The sequence below is a fragment of the Leptodactylus fuscus genome, chromosome 5, assembly GCF_031893055.1.
Source record: "Leptodactylus fuscus isolate aLepFus1 chromosome 5, aLepFus1.hap2, whole genome shotgun sequence".
NCBI classification, from domain to species: Eukaryota; Metazoa; Chordata; class Amphibia; order Anura; family Leptodactylidae; genus Leptodactylus; species Leptodactylus fuscus.
Genome location: NC_134269.1, coordinates 159114398 through 159122444, shown reverse-complemented (window position 1 = coordinate 159122444; position 8047 = coordinate 159114398).

Genomic DNA, 8047 nt, shown 5'->3' with positions numbered 1-8047 from the left:
AACTACCTTTGCCTCATTTTAGTTTAACTTGGATGGAGGATTAACTGCAAAGCATCTGTTGAACTTGGTGGACTAGATCTGTTCTTAGACTCGATAAATATGTAACATACATTTATTCTGTTAGAGAACCAAGGCACTCGTTTCAATTGAAAAGGAAAAAGTCAGATGAAACAAAAGGTTAAATGTTACATATTTACAAAGTATAATCATTACAGACTTCAAATATTTGCTGAATAGCATCATTACAGGGGCAGTGAACTTTGCATAGGCCAAGGGAATGGTTACAGGTTGGAGTTCTCATGGGATCAATAGCCCTTCCAGAGCTAAACCTATTCTGCACTTCACAGTCAACACCTCCATGTGTGATTTTAACAGACAGGCTTGAAACATGTACGTATCCATTTCTATTTAGTAGATAGGCCGCTGTCTGGAATATATGAACATAATGATCTACTTGCCCCCGCAATGTACTACAGGTGGAAATCGTAGGCGACAACCATTGATGACCTGTGGCATCCAGCGTTCTTATCTTACACAAACATGTCATTGAATTATTGTCTCTCTTGACTTGAAACACAGTCCCAGTGAGGTGCTCTTTGAACTTTCCCCCCGAATGCCTAACCATGTACCAGGAACGTGACCATTTCATAGATGGAATAGTCACTTTACTTCCCCTTTTTGCAGGGATACAACATTGGAAAATCTTCTGATTTTATTTTCAGTTGTTACAATATTATAAAGTAAAAAAAAATGAAATATGTTAATTACTATTACTAGTTATATGGAGAAACAGAATGTGGGTGGGGGGCTATAGAGTGAAGATGTACAGGCACCACTGAGCAATGAGTGAGGTTTTGACAGTTCTATACTAAGGAGGGTTGCACACGATTGTGTAATAGCCGCAACCAAGAGCGCGTTCGTTATTCCGTTTGCAGGTGGCATATGGATGTCATACGTGTGCCACCCATGCAATGCCTGTGCTTCCCCGGTCCATTTCGTTCAATAAATAGGAGCTGTGGAAGCACGGACAGGAATAGGACCTGTCCTAAATTTTGTGGCCCTGACTGTCCTGCTTTTTCTTGGAGTCACCATATTTTGACAACCGTACCTTTTTTTTATTTCTGTATATGGGGATGCATTAGGTATCTCTTTTGTGGGACCGGATTTAATATACAGTTATACAATTTTATGGAATGTCCTGATGGTAGACCCAGGTCCGTGGACATTTGATAAAAGTAGATGAGTACCCCTGTCCTATATGATCCTGAAAGTAAGAAAGAAAGAGACTTAGGCCTGGTTCACATCTGCATTCAGTATTCCGTTTGGGGAGTCCGCTTGGGGACCCCCTGAATAGAATACCGAATGCATTGACAAGCGGTGAGCTTATGAAAGTACACGGACTCCATAAACTATAATGGGATTCGTGTGTTTTCCGTATGGTGTCCACACGAGTCATGCGGAGAGGAAAGTAGTTCATGAAGTACTTTTCTCTCTGCATGTTCCGTGTGGAAAACACATGAACCCCATTATAGTCTATGGGGTCCCTGTGCTTTCATAAGCTCACCACTTGTCAATTCATTCGGTATTCCATTCAGGGGATCCCCAAGCAGCTGTGAATCAGGCCTTAGATGAGCAGATTCTCCTCTACTCGCTACCAGTTCTACCCATAGAAAGTACCCTCTCCATAAACATGGAGCCAGCCTCAGGCAGTTGGGTGATCCTCTTTGCATAAATTGATATTGTTGATAGCAGGATAGACCCTGGGATATCTATCATCCTTAGGCCGCATGCACATGAAATTTTTTTTAACGTCTGTTAAAGGCCTGTTTTTTGGAAAAGTTACCAGAGAGTCTCAAAAGGAAACGTAGAGGACTGTGGGGTGCCAATATGGCAGCTCTCCTGATTTTATTCTCATAGCACAATGTTGGAACTGAAAGTCACTATTACACTTTGATTCAAAAAGTTTTCTCAGTATGCCACTAAGCTCTCCTGCAGCAGCATGTAAGGGGTCTAGAAAGGAATTTTAAGGGTAAACTCCCTTCAAGAAGTTTAGAAAATCCATTTTTCTAAACCCTATTTGTTTATTAATAAAAGGGACATCTAACAAAAAGGCATTCTCCACAGCAGATAAACCCGATATAGATTATGATATCCATTTAATTCATTGATGTATTAATACACACCAAACTGATTGCTACATAACATCTGAATGTTCCTTTCCATGAAAAGACCAAATTTCCAAATATCCCACAAGTTTGGCTATGATAATGATCAATTGATCATTCTTTGGCATTGGCAGCCTGTGATGCTGTAAGACTTGGCAACTGCCAATACTGACTGGACTAATTCACATTTTTTTGGAAATGTGTGCAATCGCTTCTTAGAATATTATCCGTTCTCAAGCAATGTAAATTACATAAATCCTTAAGCTTTCATCACATCTCTTCAAGTGCATTATTCTGAAATCTCAGCTTCTCCAACTGTCCTAAATTGTTAGAGCATTTTTTGACTACCTACTAAGCATGTTTCTATGGGGATCCGGCTAATAAAGGAGCCTAAATCATCTTAAATTAGAAGTGTCCAGAGGCCAACAATAAGTAGGTGCAGTCACACTATGTAGGGTGAGCATGCAATGTGAATGTATGTCCCTGGCTCCCTACTTCTCAGTCACGTGGCCATTGCATGGTGCTGCATGACATGGATAGGGGCTCACTAGTGGGTTACAGTCCCATACGCTATGGCACCACATAGTAAATATAATGGTGGTAAACATAAAGCGTAAATCTGTAACTTTTTTTGGCATGCCCATACTGTATAATAAAGTGCTTTTTAATTAATATATATAAAAGACTTTATATTTTATGATATAATTCAGGACTGAGCCAATTTTTATTTTTGCATTTCCATTTTTCCCTCCCACATTCCAAGAGCCATCCTTTGTTCATTTGCAGAGTCACATGATGGCTTATAGTTTGCAAAACAAATTATACTTTATAATGGCGCCATTCAATATCCTATGCATTGTACTGGGAAGCTGGAAAAAAATCAGAACGAGGTGGAATTGGAAAAAAAAAACACATTTGCTCAAATTTCTTACATGGGTTTAATTTTTACAGCAATCACTATGTGGTACAAATGACATGTTACCTGTATTGTGCCGGTTAGTAGAATCACAGTGATACCAAATTTATATAGTACTAGCTGGTACCCGCGACTTCGTCTGCGGTGATTGTAGAAGTGGGTAAATACAGGCGCGGGTAAAGTTTTCGTACTGTGTATAAGGTATGGGATATGAAATGTAACTGTGTATCTTGTTTTTGCTGTAATTCTGAGAGCACATGAGACTTTTGTGTTGAAGTTAATTTGTATTTCAGCTGCTATATGGTGTTGTGAGAAACTGTACATAGTGTCTTTGGGACAGAAGTATTTCAGGTTAATATACTTCAATATACGACATTGTATGATTTGTTATTTTCCGCCAGTACATGTAAGTTTTGGGCACAGGATACTCTTGAGCAAGCCACATAAAGTCTGGCCCTGTGCATGACAGTTTAGTAACTCCATGCGCCTCTTAGTAATAGCAATTAACCCCATCATGTCCCTCACATTAACCCTTGTGTAAGAGTTACTGATATGTGAGAGACTTGGAGGTAATAGTTAAGTATCTTCATTATTGAGGTTTTTTATTAGTACCTCCATATGTCTCACATATTAGTAACCCTTATATGGGGCCCACAGGGGTTAATATGAGGAACATGATGGGGTTTATTCCTATTAATGTGAGGCACACAGGGGTTAATATGAGGGACATGATGGGGTTTATTCCTAATAATGTGAGGCACACAGAGGTTAATATAAGGGACATGATGGGGTTTATTCCTATTAATATGAGGCACACAGGGGTTAATATGAGGGACATGATGGGGTTTATTCCTATTAATGTGAGGCACATGGAGTTACTAACACTAAACTAATAACCCCAAATGCCTGACATTAATGAGAACAGTAATCCTATGTACCTGTGTGTTTTTCAGTTTCACTTTGCTAGCAGCTTCCTTTCCTCCTCGGGGAATGTTTGCAGGATGCAGACCACTATAGCAGGCACAGACCTGAGCGATTAAACTCCACCCCCTGGGTTTCCTGCACCCCTCTCAAAGGGGAGTGTCCTTATGCTTGAGCTCTAGCAGAGCACTTAAGGGACTTCATTTAACTCTTGCAGGTCCTGTGCTGCTGGTGTGCCAGTGAAATATGGCAGGAGTGCCACTCTTGGCATGTGTGCCAGGGGTTTCTGACCTCTGCTGTAGAGGGTAATATGAATTTTGTGGCTTGCTATGGTCCAAAGTGTGTGAGATTGCAGAAATAGTGATGTGAGTTTGGGTTTTGTGGGGGTCCTGGGAAAAACGTATGTGCGCTATTGTGACGAAAGGTAGCCTATTGCGCAATCGAGTGTAGTGACTATGTTTGTGGAAAATTTCAGCCAAATCGTATGGTCGAAAGTGTGTGAGATTGCAGAAATAGTGATGTGAGTTTGGGTTTTGTGGGGGTCCTGGGAAAAACGTATGTGTGCTATTGTGACGAAAAGTAGCCTATTGCGCAATCGAGTGTATGTTTGTGGAAAATTTCAGCCAAATCGGTGGAGCGGGTTTTGCGTGATTGAGGAACAAACATCCAAACACACAAACCCACAAACATCCAAACTCACAAACTTTCACCTTTATAATATTAATAGGATTTGTAATGTTTTGATACCTTTTAAAAAAATGTTAAACTTTGGAAGATAGAAAAACTTGCCATGTTCTGACACATGTAACTTTTTCATATTTATGTGTATGGAGTTGGGTAAGGTGTCTTTCTATGAGCTACAAGATGTATTTTATAACCATACTATTTTGGGGAAAGCCTGATGGTTTGATCTCTTTCTTTCTTTCTTTCTTTTTTATTTTAGGAGGCAAAGTGTTGAAAAAACAGTCACGGCCATTTAGATTTTTTTCCTTGCTATGGCATTCACCGTATGGGATAAATATTTTTATACTTTTTTAGTTTGGGCGTTTTTGAGCACAAGGATACATAAAGGAGGGTCATTTGAATTTTAAGATTGTTTTGTGTTTTTTTTTATACTTTTATAAACTTTTTTAATTTTTTTTTTTTTTTTACTTTTATTTTTAGACACCCTAGGGACCTTGAGCCCTAGGGGTTCTGATTACTCATACAATAAACTGTAATAGTAATGTATTGTTGTGTACAGTGCCGCACCTCCCATGAGGCGACCTGAAGCGAGCGTTTCAGACGGCGCTATGGCAGGGCCCCAGGGAGGGCGGCATTTTTTCTTACCTAAGCCAGTCCAGGACAAGCTGTCCTGGACTGGCTTAACACAGAGCGGTGGATTGGGGAGGCCGCTGAAGCAGCGCTGCTTCGGCAGCCTCCCCTCATGCTCAGGCAGAGAGCAGGTCTTCTCTGTGCCTGCTCTCTGCCTGCGTACGGCGCTAAGCCCTGCCCACTCCGCTCCGCCACGCCCCTCCTCCCGGGGGGGGGGGGCGGCTTTCTGTCGTTCTCTTCGGGCGGTGAGAGGGGCAGGTTCACCCCTGGTTGTGTATAGTAAATAACATTGACTTCTACTACTCATAGAATAATAGTGATGACAAGCCTGGGAGCCTTCAATAGGCTCTCTGCTGACATGGCAACCATAATACAGTCAGCACCCACTCCTAACAGCCATGATGGGTGTCGGCACCGGTTAACACTAGATGGCGACCACAGTATCTAAAGTGCGCAAGCACTATGGGCATCACCATTTTTAATGATCACTGCCCTCTGGAATGATGTTGTTTTGTGAGAGGCAGGTGCTGGTCGTATTATATAAACCCTGAGCCCTCATGTACGAAAAGGGCTCAGCTCTTGAGCCCTCTCTACACAGCCCCTTGCATCTAATCACATATATGTAAGAAGGGGTTAACTTATTGTAATATGGACTATAGTTTTATAAACCAGTTAGAGAAGACACAATGCAGGCAATTGCCAAATACACAGTACTGAGACCAGTGCTTTACATTAAAGACAAGTAGATGGTGGAAAAGTTAATGTAATCATTAAAGAGGACCTTTCATGAGTTGGGGCACATGCGGTTTTATATACCGCTAGAAAGCCGACATTCAGCGCATTGTTGGCTTTCACGATCTGTGCCCCAGAAGAACTATCGGTGCCGGTACCTTAGCTCTTCACCGTCAGAAGGGAGTTCCTGACTGTCAGTCAGGAACGTCCTTCCTCACAGCAGCTGATAGTACTGTCAGGAACTCCCTTCTGACGGTGAAGAGCTACGGTACCGGCACCAATAGCTCTTCACCTGGGGCACAGATCGGGAAAGCCGACAGTGCGCTGAATTCATTAACTTTTCCACCATCTACTTATCTTTAATATAAAGCACTGGTCTCAGTACTGTGTATTTGGCAATTGCCTGCATTGTGTCTTCTCTAACTGGTTAATAATAATAATAATGATTAATAACTTTATTTATATAGTGCTAACATATTCCACAGCACTTTACGAAGCACAGGGGTGTTACAGCATACATGTATTGTAGGTGAGCTAGTAAATCTATTCCTGTATTATCATAAGGCCACAATATTTCATCCTATATAGGAATCCTATATAGGAATCTTTGTCATTCATATCAGTGTGGTCATATACAGGATATGTCGGTAAAATCATATACGGCTGATACCAATGCTGGAGATGCTACATGTCACAATATCTAATACTTAGTATTAAAAGCTAGCTATGTCTGGTTTCTTGTGGCCTTGTGTGTGCTACTCTATGTTAGCTAGACTGGCTGCTTTTATACCACCTGAGGACCATCATCATATCAGCATGTGCCCCAGAATGGATGTGAATAGGGTTCAGTCAGTGTTGGCTACTTACATGCTAATACATGAGCTTATCTTTATGCATGCCTAGCGGTAACAATAGCGAATCGTGGATAGGGTGGACATGCTTTACATCTTAATGGGTCTCCTGTAGCAACTTTAGACATGACCAGCGTTATAGGGGTAACATTACCTACTGGTGTATATAGATTGTCCCATTAATTGAAGATCCGCTAAATACCACTAACATCAATACTCTCCTTTGGCATGTACTGTTCAGTACTTCGGGTAGTTTGCTTACTACTATGGATGTAAATTTTATACCATACTTATGGTTATAATCAAGTAAATATTATAAGTTATATTTTATTAAGTGTAATATTTCATTTGAGTTGATTAAAATCATACATAGTAGTCCCATGGAGTGTCATCAATATTACCCCTATAAATGGTTGTACAATTGGTATAAACATTGTCTTATACTATAAATTCTGCCTTATTATACTGTATATTAAAAGGCTATTTGTAACAAAAACCTCATGAGGCATCTAGATGTGTATCCCATTACTGCACAAGCTACCCAGTCAGGTCTATTAAACACTACAATAGTAGCCATGGACAGCTGACTGCCACCATAGCAACCAAGAGAACATGGCAGCCACTACAAAGGGGAAATCTAAGGGCGTAAGCCAGTGGCAGATCCCGGGTTTGTGGGACCCTGGGCAATTGACTTTGGTGGGGCCCTACTTACCGGGGGGGTCTTGCACTTCTAACCTGTACCTCCCAACTTTTAAAGACTAGAAAGAGGGAATAAAATGTGCTGCAAATTTGGCTCCACCCACTTTTATGTTGACTCCGCCCATTCTCATTCATTTTTCATGTGATTCCACACAGTATAATCCTCCTACAGTCACCCGTAAATTATATGTCTCCCCTCCATCTCTCCCCCAGTTTCATATACACCTTTCATCTGCCCACAGTTTCATGTCCCCCCATCTCTGCCCCAGTGTCATGCCATTCTCCCCCCTTAATCTGCCCCAATGTCATGCCATTCTCCCCCCCTTAAGCTGCCCCAGTATCATGCTGTTCTCCCCCCTTCATCTGCCCCAGTGTCATGCCGTTCTCCCCCCCTTCATTTGCCCCAGCGTCATGCCATTCTCCCCCCTTCATCTGCCCCAGTGTCATGC